Raw genomic sequence first — 13,584 nt, forward strand, 5'->3', positions numbered from 1 at the left:
TAGCTACACATTCTCACCCAACAACAATCTTTGCTACTTCCTTCCAAGCTTTACTTTTCTTCATACAAGAAAGAACCTACATATGTAGATTATTTCATCAATGTACATATTAATATAAAGACTTTTGGGCAGTTAATATGATAATATAATCCCATAATGCTTTTTTTTATCTCTCCTCACAAATCCGTCTTCAAACTTTGGACCATAGACCTTCCGTGAGCCTGAAACCGCCTTAAAGATGGACCTACGGCTATTCTATGTTCAGTAGCAAAGTACATAAACGAGTGCCTTTGAGATGCTAAACAGCTCGACGCCACGGATGATGAATTAGACAACCCTCGGAAACCACACAAGTGCCGATGCATTGTGGGTTTTATTTATTTATTTCTTTTTGCAGAGAAACTAGCACTTTTTTTTTTTTTTTAAAGAAGTAAGAAACAAACACTCGAGACATGAGCAGGCACAACAAAAGGAAGCAGGACGTGGACAGACTTGAACGAACCCATCAGTTCCTTGGTTTCTTTTTTTTTATTCTTATTCATGTGCCGGCCTCCAGACCGGGCCCTGTGTCTTGAGGAAAAATATCCAAGGTTGAGGAGCATTAATAAATCAGAATGCCGGATGTAAGTGCGAAGTGGAGTGCTATATGAAGCGAGTGGAGAGAGATATGATGATGGGTTCAAGGTGGCAGAAGGGGTGAAGAAAGAGGAGATAACTTTGCGCTGAAACGTGTGCAGACTGATAAAGAAAGACCAAGTCCGGCTCTGTAGGTGGTTCACCTAATGCAGTCTGATAAATATTGTAATAAAGCTGGAATGAAAAAAAATGAGTTTGAGGCCACCCGGTTGCGGCTGGTCCTTCCAATGACTGGATTTTTTGTGAAATAAATGATATTGAATAATATATAATTAGCAGAAACATTTAGCAGGTCAACCTAGTGCTGGTAGAATATAGAAAAAAGTTCATCCTGTTCGAATTGTGTAGATTACTCTGGTAAAAGTTGAATGACTTTTAACTAAAAGCTATTAAAAGCTCTGATGCTAAATTAGCACCAAATTCGCCAAGGCACCAGTAGCTTTAAAACATAAGCAACGCTAACGAACGTCATCCTAATCCCTCAAATGTTACCTACATACTACTTTTAATAATAAAGTATAAATAATAGGAAACCTGAGACAGAAAAAGGATGTGAAACAACATAGAAAAAGTTCGAAACTAGCAGTAAGTAGCGATTCAGGGGCATTTTCTGGAAGATTCTACAAATTTCAGACCATCACGAATAAAGCTGAGACGCAAACCTTTATATACTATATATATTTTGTAACAAACCCGGAAGAACTTATGAACATTTTTGGTAGTAATTTCTTAACACCCCTGAGGTAAATGTTGCTAAATGTGATAGTTTTGTCGAAATTTTTAACCGTTCATCTGTCCTTCAAAAATGTCTACATACACAGGTGCTACTTCAGCTACAAATACTAATAAACTTGCTTTTAGCAAATAGCATGAAAACTCGTTGGAAATGACGCTAACGCTAAAAGTGTTTCAGTTTCGCTGAATCATCAAAACATAGCCTGGTGTTTTATACATTTAACAAACAACCTTCTATTGGTTACCAAAAAAATAAACAGTGTGACTTGCGATTAGCAGATGATGCTACGAGTAATTAGAGTCTATTTTCAGTCAGATTGAGCATTTTGTACAAAACATCTGAAGTAAAGGTTTCGAAGGCCTTCGTTAAATAAAAAATGATGACAGTAAAAATCGGCTAGCTTTTTTAACGCTAAGCATTATTATATTTTTATCCAGACTGGATTTTTTTTTTAATTTATGGCCAAACCTGAGGTAAATGATATTCCTTATCACTAAATGCCACCGTTTTCACAGTAACGGTATCAACGCTGACGTGCTAGTTGACTAAACTGTTCACAATGTCGCTGTTATTTCCCAGCTGCCTTGCATAAATGTCTCTTTAACGTCTCGAAACGCGTGATGCGTTTTACATACTTTCAACACGCTTCAAAACGCAATCTACTTGATTGTTAAAAGCGGTAATACCGTCTCTGTGTGTGTGTGTGTTGTGGGGGGTATATGCAGAAAATCTAATTAGCTAAAAGCTTTGCTAAAGGCACCACCTTGACTCGGGCTAAAGCACCAAGGCAACTTCTGACATTTTTTTAGTATGATAACTTCATTCCGAAAGATTCTCGCCTCAAGTTTTCGACGCCGCAACGCACCTGTGTGCGCGGTGTTAGCGGGAGGTAGAGGGATTGAGAGGAGGGAAGATAACAGAGGCGAGAAGGAAAAGAGGTAGAAAGAGGGGTGTGTGTGTGTGTGTGTGTGTGTGTGTGGGGGGGGGGGGGTTGGTATGTTGCATTCTCGCTCTGTCTCTGCGCTTTAGAAACCTCCAGAGATGTGTTTTGAAGTGAAGAAGATGTGGTGCAAAATAATGTACAAAAAAAAAATATCAGAAAGTCGTTTGTTTCCCGTTCACATGTAAGCGTGTGAGGAAAAACTCCTGTCAGATTGGATGTTGAAAAATGAGAAAAGATGTTGGGAGACAGAGAGAGAGAGAGAGAGAGAGAGAGAGAGAGAGAGAGAGAGAGAGAGAGAGAGAGAGAGAGAGAGAGAGGAGGACTCAGGTTGGTTGTTAGCATGTGTCAGTAAAACAGCTCTTGCTCTCTAGCTTTGTGCCTCCCTGGGTGCTTTTTGTTCATTTTGCAGATTGAATATATCGATTTTTCCGATTGTTTCAGCCATAATTGTTTAGCATGAAGTGGAAGATCTCCTGCTATAGAGCTTTTTTAAACACCGTTTGGGATGAATGTGAACTGCTCCCCAGGCCTCCTCACCTCACCTACATCAGCGTCTGACTAGACCCTTGTGTCTAAATGAATCTCCACAACATCTAGTGGAAATTTGGTTTCCCAGAGGAGTGGAGGATCTTGTAACACCAAATGGAGACTACATTGTGAACATTCAAAAAGCACATAAAATGATGCTTAGGTCTCCACAAACTGTCTATGTTTTGTATCTTGGCTTAATAGTGCCATTTGGTGTTGGTATTGACTTTATTCTCAAGGCACGAGACTTTTTCTTAGGGTTTATTTGGACCTCATCTTGCTATGATGCAGACGTATGAGATTTCTTTAACAAGATAGCACATAAGTCAAATTACAAAAACTTAGTTATTCATCACAAGGGGTAGAACTAAGAAATATCCATTATATGGAGAAAATACCCCTGTTTTTCACAATATACATGCTTCCCTTGGGAAATATTATTAGAGGGCATTGGATCAGCTTTCACTGTTAATGCTGATGATACCCAGCTGTATCTCTTATCAAAACCAGACGAAACATCTCAATGGGCTCGGTTAACTGAGTGTGTTAAAGAATTAAAAAAATAGATTATGCGTAACTTTCTATTATTAAATTCTGATGACGCCCAAAAACTAATACACAAAAGCTCTGGCAATTCAACCTGCATTTAGAAGGATGTTCTATAACTACTAGTTTAACAGTAAAAGACCTGGGAATTATTCTAGACAGCAACTTGTCTTTTGAAAATAATATAATTACAAAAACAGTCTTCTTCCACCTTAGAAATACTGTTAAGCTAAGCACATGCCTATATCTGATGCAGAGAAGCTCGTCCATGCATTCATGACCTCCTTCATGAAGTGGATGTCCTGCATCATTAATAAACAAGCTACAGTTTGTCCAGAATGCAGCAGCATGACCTTGCGTTCTCACAAGGTCGAGAAAACATCACCATATCACCCCAATCTTCTCATCCCTACACTGGCTACCTGTTAAGTTTCCAATCCACTACAAACTACTGCTGCTTACCTACAAAACACTAAATGATTTGGCTCCCATGTATCCCAAGTGTTCTAACACGCTACAATTCGTCACGCTCCTTCAGATCTCAAAACTCTGGACGTCTAGTAGTTCCTAGAATAGCAAAGTCCACTGAAGGTGGTAGAACATTCTCACATTTAACTACTTTGGAATAGTCTTCCTGACAGTGTTCGTTGCTCAGACTCACTCTCCCAGTTTAACTGCAGATTAAAGACGCATCTTTTTAGCGAGATCTGAACATAACACACATCACATATCATAACCTTGTGCTCCAGAAGATCTGATCATTAGCTACGCTAATTCCTCTCCACTGCTTTTCTTTCTCTCCCCATCCCGAGGCATCCTGAGGTTGCTCCAGCTCCAGTCGTGTCCCACCTCATGAAGATTTTTGACCTTTAAAGAAGCAAATGCCCACAAACACCCCGAACCATCTAGAGACGTTCCAGCGCCATTTGCATTCCACCTCATGTAGAGTTTGGACCTCTTCAAATGTTTAAAGGCTCTGGTATGGAGAAGCTGGTGTTGGATCTGTGATGATCTCAGATGTTGAGTGATTTTATAAGTTGCTCAGTAGCTCCTGTAGCTCCTCAGTATCTCACACGCTGTTGTTCATGGTGTTTCTCACTCTCCGGTGTTTTGTATTGTTTTGAGGATTTATAATCTCTTGATATCACCCAAATGGGTTCCTCTTTTGAGTCCGGTTCCTCGCGAGGTTTCTTCCTGATAACTTTTAAGGTAGTTTTTCCTTGCCACACTCGCCCCATGCTTCATCATCAGGGAAAAACACACCTCATTTACTTTAATGAGGTATGTACTGCACATACCGTACTCATGACCAGCGGTCCGCAAACTGTTGGCAACGTAATGCAGATGTGGTATGCGCCAAAATGCTTAATCGCTGTTATATTCTTGTGGCATCTCGAAACTGTCAGTAAAATTTGTACTATATATATAAAATGGGCGGGTTCTCAAGTGGTAGCTTGTGCTCTAAAACATCTTACAGTAGAAGCGCTGTGTTTGGGTTATAGCTATGAGGCACAAATACACTAATAATGAAGAACATGTGGGTTTGGTTTTCCTAATGAGGGTTAATTGTGTCAGAATACAAAAGGGAAGCGATGAGAAGAGTCGAAATAAATAAATAAATAACCAGGCGGAGCGAAGTGACAGCTCCCTTAATTTCACCTTGCGTTAGTTAGAAGATGCAGCTGACAGGCCCGGAAGCAAGCGATACCGTATCGATATACCCATCATGTCTGAGTGGCGAAGCAGAAGGCATCTCTGGCTCATATTTACCCTCGGCTCCTGGTGTCCTCTGGGCGGTATGCCGAGGATCAGAGACGCTCAGACTCAAAGAGATTGTTGCTTTTTTGAGGGTGGGGGAATAAAAGACGTTTAAAGGCCTGTGGTGCGAATTTGCTAAATCACAGACAACAAACATTACATGCCACTGTGAGCATACAAAGAGGGAAAATTGCAAATGACGATAACCCGTACTTTCTCTCTCGACAGGATGCAATTCAACTCTGGGGGGAAAAAAAGGCGCAATTCACCTTCTTTTACGAGGAAAATTCCGGGATTAGAGCTCACGCCGCGTCTCAAAACGATGTCGACCTTCTGACCGGAGATAAAGACCTTTTCAAAAATGTCACGAGCCGGTCCGGTTATCCGGACACAGATTAAAACCTCGCTTAATCTTTTCAACAAAGAACGGTTTAATCCGGGACGAGCCGTAACCCCTGCAGGAACGGAGTCAGCCTGAGCGGCGGGTCGTCCTCGTTAATTACTTTCGGTAATAGCGATGAGAACAGAAAAAAAAAAAAAAAAAAAAAAAGAACAAGGCCGGGCCCGAATGGCGGTTTGATCCGAATGAGCAGCGAGAGGTTACTGAATGTTGATGTTTCTGTGCTTTTTCTCTTTTTTTTAAGGCTAAATCCTCTCCTCCGGAGCGCCGCTTCCCTTCCCGGCTCCAGTCCACTGCACTCGGGATAATTCCGTTAGCCAAGCAGTTAGCTCCGAGATAGAGGTCGATGCTCTGTTCCTTCTCCTTCCTTTCAGCACGCTCTGTCACTTTCGAGCTCACCCAGGCCCATCGGCTTAGTGTCACTTAATCGGGACTTCAGCGCCAATGACGCCAGGTAGATGACTCAAGGTGATCCAAGGTCATCAGGAAAAAAAATCCCGATTCAGAAATTTATTACGAGGATCTGATATTTCACCAGCATTTTGTCCAAAAAATGATGAAACTGAAGGGAAAAGATTCAGAGGAAATCCTAGTAATAAAGTGGTGCCTGTGTCAGCCATGTGCAAAAGTTTGCACACCCTGTCCCTAAGATCTCCAGGATCTCTGTGTACATCACTGAACGTAATACAAAAAAAATTTCTCAATTAATGCAGAAAAAATCTAAATATCATCAACGAATAAAAGTTTGTGCCCCCGTTTTAGAAGTAATAAAAATTTTATTTTTTTAACCCAATGCTTTGTCTTGCTCAGCTATGAAACTATTCTGAATGATTTTTAGTGCTGATATCATAAATGATTCCTTTTAAAAAATTATACTGATTCGTTCATATTGTTTGCTTTATCCATGGATCACATTGGAGTTCTCCCACCTCCATCCTTCAGCTTCCTGTAGCTGCCCTCTTCGGATTTAAACCCTGATGCCTGGGTATAAGAGCAAAAAAAAAAAAAAAGGACCAGGATCCTTCCACCTCAGAGAACGTATCTCACTCCGGGAGTGAAGCAGGAATACGGCTCGGATGGATTACCAGTCCAGACATTTACATCAGGGTGCACTGTGTTTTTAACAGGAGAAGTGGTAGCTCAGTGGAAATGATGGACTTTTGATCAGAAAGTCATGGTGTTAAATCCCAGCACTTCCAATCTGCCACTGCTGGGCCCTTGAGCAAGGCCCTTAACCCTCAATTGTTAAGCTGTATAACTGAGATGACTTTAAAACGTGCTGTTTTAGAGACATGGTAGCTTAGTGATTAAGGTATTGGACTTTAGATCTAAAAGTAATGAGTTTAAAATTCCAGCCTATTGTCGTGTTCTTCAAAATAGAGGAATCTGAAGAACGTGGACACCTGACTTTTCCAGCCAGATGTGCTACTCCCCCAAGTTGTTACCGTAACGCTGGAGGCACACCATTGTATATGATATCTTTGGTTGTAGAAGCTTTTAATTTGAGCTTTACATGAAGATCTGCTTTACATCAGATGGAGTGGATGATCTCCTGCTAAAGTGCTACTGAACACTTATGGGAGGAATGTGAACTCTGACTGCACCCCAGGCCTCTTCACCTCACCCACATCACTACCTGACTCTACTAACACCCTTGTGGATGTTAAACACAAGCGTCCTTAAGCTCACGCCGAAATCTAGTGGAACATCTTCCCAGGTTGTTAAAAGGGTATTAAAAAAACGGAGAATGGGATCCAGGTGCCCGGGTCTTCAAATACTTTTGGCCTTATAGTGTGCAGTATGTAAGAAAATGGTTCAAACCAGTGACCCATTAATGAAAAGAATTCAGATCCACATCCTCATGGGAAACTGGGGCAGATGTCTGACATTTAGCAATTCGAGAAATAATGATAAAATCAAACCCCAAATGTGTGACGGTAGTGCGTGGGAAGGCGATACGGATGCAGGTCACACGCTCGTTCTTTTTTCTTTTTTTTTTTTTTCTCGCCGTACTGAGACGGACACGTGTCCGAGGCGCAATTAAACACACTCCCGAGACTTTGGTGTTGATTGTTTCTGTGTCGTGGCAGAGAAAGAGGCGGAAATCCTCAGCCACAGATAAGACATCAATCCTCCTCAGTGGGATGAGCAAATAAATCTGATTAGGAGCGGAATGATTTCCCCTTCAGGATTGTTTTATCTCCCCTCTCCATGCCTCGGCAGCAGATAACTATGAAAACTCTCACACACACACACACACACACACACACACACACACACACACACACACTCACACACACTCACACACACACACTTCGGAGACAGCGGCAGCTCGAGTGATGTCATATTTGGCAAACAGGAACGTGTCAATCATAGGCGGCGCGCTTCACAAAGCTCGACGAGCGAGATTTGATTTGCTTTCGCGCAAATCCGAAATCTCCGGCGTTTGAATACAGATGAGCGTCTTCCCGTTCCTTAGGGTGGTCATCTTTTGATTTGATCTGATATCTCATTACAAATGCACATAATAAAAGAAGCCTCTCTGAATTTTCATAAAAGCGCTCCGTGGAGATGACACACACACACACACACGCACACACACACGCACACGCACACGCGCGTGCGCGAGTACAATCCGTTGATTTCAACGCATCCAAACAAACATTGTGACAAAGCAGTGGAGATAAAAGGCTAATTTGTCGTGATTTCACCTCGGGGAATCTTATCTGTGTTCCAATAACAAACCAAAAAAATACACTCCAGGTTTTCTTTTTGAATTGATGTTAAAAAAATAATAAAAAATTGCGTGGGGAAAAAAATAAACAGAACAAAGCACTGAAATCATGAGTCACTGAGTCAGAAACAGTATGTGGCCCAGCGACACATTTAACTAAAGTAAAGTAAAATAAACTAAAATAGAAAAAAACAATTAAAATTATTTTTTATATAATTTAATTAAATACAATTATGAATAAAAATTTCAAAAAATAAATAAAATCAAATAATATTAGATTCAATAAAAGAAAAATAAATTAAAATACAGGTTTATAAAAAGCATTTGATTTAAAAAATTATTTATTTATATATATATATATATATATATATATATATATATATATATATATATAAATATATAATTAATTCCCAGAGTCTTTATTTCGCACATTGTTATTTATTTCGCTGTCTGACATTGATGCAGTGAGGGGGAAAAGAAACGCTTGCTCTGCTCCATGCTTTCTTCTGCTACGGAATAGATTTTGAAGTGGAGCAGCCCATAGGGTCCTGCTACAGAATAGCTGGATGATGCGCTCTGACAACTTGGGTAGAAGAGTAAATGTTCTCCACCTCGGAAACATGTAGCGCTACAGAAGCACTTACTCTGTGATCGGCTCGGGGTGCAAGCGGGGATGACGTGAACGCTGGAGGATGCTGGAGGTGTAAAGCTTCACTTATTCGAATCAAACTTTAGGGTACGACGTATTGGGAGAGAACTGATCTTAAATCTTACACTGTCATAGAGAAATGCTCAAATATAATACATCATATACATGCATTCATTAAGGAAGTGGCTTATGCACTTCTCAACTTGAGTGAAGGGGGTGTGGCCTATGCACTTGTCATTTAGAGTGAAAGGGGTGTGGCCTTAGGTCACTTATAGTAAAGATGTGTCTGTGCCTTTCAGTTACAGAAAGGGGGGTGTGGTCTTTCCAGCTGTTACTCCCACTAAAGGAGATGGAGCTCTCTGTCTACTTCAGGGAAGAAGGTGTGACCCGTATTTGATTTATTCTCACTACAGAAGACAAACACTATGAAGGACGTATGTCCTTTTTACCTGCCAGCCCCAATATACATCTATACTTTATACTGTTACTATTGATGATCACATACAAACATGCATAGACATATTTTTGACTCGGCATTGCAATAACTACTTCCAGCCGACAATTTTCTGAAAGCCATCCATGTGACGTCACGTTACAACCAAAAGTCGGCTAAAAAGATGGACAGTTGAAGCAATCCCGGGAGTAATATTAGTGTTTAGCTCTCCGCGAGTCTATCAATAACAGTCTTCCGGCATTTAGCGCATGCATAACATCAATACAGCTCGCTTTCTTTCAGAAGGTGTTTCGTGCGTTACCATAGAAAGAAATCCTTTTCTATGCCTGAACAGAACGTCCAAACCACCGTCTCATAATTACCGTAATTGTGACTTGACACGAGCATGACACGTGGGCTTTCACTGGCCCTCTTATGGCATTTATAGAAAGGAAAAAAAAAAGAAAAAGTGATGATACAACTCTGACTGAGATCCGATGCCCAGCAGCCGATCAGCTCGTCCGTATGACTCACTGCGCTTCAGTACAAAATGAGCTAAGCTTCAAATATACACAAGATTCAGCCTTCTACAATCTTATTTACTGTAAAAAAGAAAAAACTGTTTTTTGTTTAGAGATCTAGCCCAGGACTCGGGCATTGGGCGGCTGCCACGGCACTCCAGGAAATGAATTCGATTGATTTCTTTCATTATCTAATGTCTGGTCCAGAAGCACTTTGGTTATAAAGACTTCTTGGAGCAGTTCCACAGACCCAGGCTAAGCTTAAATCAAGATTCGGTGGTTTGTCGATTGAAATCAACGGCTTACGCAGCAACACACGCGGGACCGAGGTCTCATATTAAATGGATTAAAACAACATAATCAGTGATACACTCTGTAAGGAGTCTCCAGTGTCAGAGCTTCAGAAGATCTACGGCTAAAGCTGTAGCTGCTATTAGGGAAGGTGGTAGGGACTTGTTTTTTGTTTTGATGTTACACATTAAGTAGAACTATTAAAAAATGAATTAAATTTAAATATACAAATTATATTAAAAACAAAAATATATAAAAGTTACCATTCAATTGTTTAAATAATTAAATTCAATAATGTAATCAAATGAATTACATTGAAACTTTGATAAAAAAATATATATAAATACAGTGTATATATATGAAATAGAATAATTTTTCCCCCCGAATTTCTGTGAACAAATAAATAAATTTTTAAAAAAGTCATCGAGCTTGCTGATAAAATAAATAAAAAAAACGAACAGAAAATTATCAGAGAAAAAAGACAAAGAGAAGCAGGTTTGCTCGTCCTCTCTGGAAGGGAGATGAGGATTACACTGGCAAACCTTCTGATGGCTCATTGGAAGGAGCCTCAAATCTGCACAGCGCAGGGCGGATTATTCCCCCGTCGCCCTGTTGATTAGATGCAATGCCAGTCCTGAAACCGGGGCGAGAAAGAGAAAGAGAGCGGGCGGTGTGAGGGATGGAGGGAGGCCGGGAGTGAAAGACTTGGAGAGACTTGGTTCTTCGGTGTTCCTCGCCAGCTCCACTCTGACCTCTTGTGAGGTATGAAAACGGGAGTAATGAAATCGAATCGATCAGCGTCTCTTCCGTAAAAAAAACCCCAAAAACCTCTGCACGGGGGTTTAGGAACCAATTTATGCGCGTCACCTCGACAAAATGGAGCGCCTGAGGAAGCACCGGGACGACAAGATACAACGCTGGAACCGGAGCACTGGCTTCGAACAGCTGTAATTCATCAGCAATTCAGCTTCTCTCTCTCTCTCTCTCTCTCTCTCTCTCTCTCTCTCTCTCTCTCTCTCTCTGATTAGATTGGGCAGTGCTATCGGTTAAATGTGAACTGGCGGAGTTAACGGTCTGGGCAATGTAGAAAACAAACCCAATAATTCGCTCTGGATTGTGTTTTCATTTATTTCAAATATAAAAACCCATAGACCTGTGACTTAAACCTGTTCCAGCATGACAAAGCTCCTGTGCACAAAGCCAGAGTCATGAAGATCTGTTTTACATGAGATGGAGTGGAAGATCTCTCGCTATAGAGCTCCTTCGAACACCGTTTGGGACAAATTGTTCACGCTGACTAAAACCCCTGCCCTCCTCAGCAGGCCTACATCAGTTCCCCATCAGTTCCTGACTTGACTAACACCCTTGGAGCTGAATGAAATCTCACCCAAATCTCCACAAAATCTAGTGGAACGTCTTCCCAGAATAATGGAGGTTGTTATAACAGTGAATGGAGAGTAAATGTGGAATGAAATGATCAAAACCTTTGTCCAAACAGTGTTCATATCATGGATAAATAAAAGAACTCATTGTTATAACTCATGCAAAAATGTAGAATTTAGAGGGAAAATTTGATATCATGAAGTAGAAATTCATCTTAGATCGATTTCTTTGTGTGATTCATGATATAAAAGTGCAACATGTATAAAAAAAAAAAAAGGATGAAAGAAGAATAGCTGACAAACTGGTGTTGGTGATGGAGGAGGAAGAAAAAGCTTTGGGAAGAAAAGAATCGAAATTCTTGTGGTTTAATTCTAATTAGTGAAGAGAATCGTGGTTGAAAGCTAAAAAAAAAAAAAAAAGAAAGTCTTTCTGCGCTCTCAGACAGTTCATTTCCGAGGGGAACGTTTCGAAAAAAAGACATTTTCGATTCCCTGAATCCGAACCTAATGATATCCCGTGATAACTTCTCCATCTTGAGCTCATCCCTGAGAAAAAGAGAGAGAGAGAGAGAGAGAGAGAGAGAGTGAGGCGGACCTGACTGTATTGCGAGGGTTGATTTCAGCTGGAGAAATTGCGGGGGTGTTGGAGAGAGGGAGTGTCGGAGAGATAGGACACAAAAGAACGACAGACCATTAGACGTCGCGAGCGCAGAAAGAGAGGCAAGACTGACGCGCACTTCCGACAACCATCTCGCCCCAGACGCTCGCCTTGCTACATTTCTAAATTAAAGATGGAGCGATAGGAGCAGCAAGGGGCAGCTTCTGGAACCGGCCGGGTGTTGGGGTGATTTATCGAACTATCTGCTTCCCCCCCTAGAGGTCAAGAAGTGCTACAATTACGCTCCTGTTATTACTGCAGCTGTCCCATTTAATCAGGACGTGCTTCAGTTTCAGGGGGAGTCTGGTGCGCTTGCTGCGGTAGACGCTCGCCACGTTTCGAGTGTCTACGACAGACGACGGCTCCATAGGGGTAGTTGTGGCAGAGTCGACCATTAATATGATCCTTTCAGCATTCGCAAAACAAGCGCATGCAATCTTTCAAATATTTAGTTAGTTAAAATATGTTGCTGTTACAGAGATATTAATCCCATTGAAATGCAATGGAGTTCCACTTGGGCAAGCCCCATGCTGGAGGGAGAGGCATTGAAAAAATATGATTGGTTTACCACATTTACACCAAATTAGACTAGATTTAAAACTAGTTGCAGTGTAGCAATAATCACAAGTCTATAAAATGAACGAGGGAAAAAGCGAAGGAAAAAGTGTGCATAATGGACAGTGCCATTTCTATTATTGCAAAGTTTGGAAAAGGAAGGAAAAAAGAAGGAGTGGAGTTATGGAAAAGGAAATGTACATTGGTTGGACGGTACAAAAGAGTTTGCTGCAACCTGGCAACCCTGATTAAACGTCTAGGTATTTCTAACAGCGCTGGAAATGAGACGACAAAAAACAAAAAAAAACAAAACAAGCCAGACTGTCAGACGTCAGGCATTCTGCCACGTTTTCGTCTGTTCCCCGACGAGCGAATCATCGGCGGGCGCTCGACAAACATCTCGAGCGTCTGTTTCTTCAAAAGAACAAAGAACGTGACACAGAAAAGCTGACCGGCCTGGAGTTATTCCCACACAGTATGTTCGCAAATGACAAAGCAACAAATGACAGCCTGAGGAAGGAAAGGAGAAGAGGGGAAAAAAAAGGAACAACAACATTCACAAATCAAGAGGACATAGGCAGGCAGATGGACTGAGCTCAAGAAGGACCCGAATTCACAAGACGCCATTTAAAATTTTTTTAAAGAGCTGGTTAAACCCAGACAGACAGCGAAGCACAGGATCAGGGTTTCTCTGCAAGTTCCTGCAAGAAATCCGAGCTGAAATAACAAGATAAGCGTAGAAATAACAAGGCGCCTTAGGAAGTACTACAGGGGATATTAAAGACGAAGCAGCAGGGGAACGGAGCAGCTCTCT

The 13,584-nt window shown here is 41.2% G+C and overlaps 1 protein-coding gene and 1 long non-coding RNA gene across 12 annotated transcripts in view; both read right to left on the reverse strand.

The window, feature by feature from the left end:
* Positions 1–13,584, reverse strand: part of unc5a (unc-5 netrin receptor A) — a 205,305-nt gene that overhangs the window by 155,394 nt on the left and 36,327 nt on the right. The gene's annotated exons all lie outside the window — the stretch shown is intronic.
* On the reverse strand, positions 518–6,210 carry LOC310740599. Its single transcript, XR_014537692.1, has 2 exons — positions 3,422–6,210; positions 518–3,210 (listed from the first exon to the last, which is right to left on the reverse strand). It is a non-coding gene; the product is annotated as an uncharacterized lncRNA (long non-coding RNA).

This window comes from Silurus aristotelis, assembly GCF_946808225.1.
Source record: "Silurus aristotelis genome assembly, chromosome: 17".
NCBI classification, from domain to species: Eukaryota; Metazoa; Chordata; class Actinopteri; order Siluriformes; family Siluridae; genus Silurus; species Silurus aristotelis.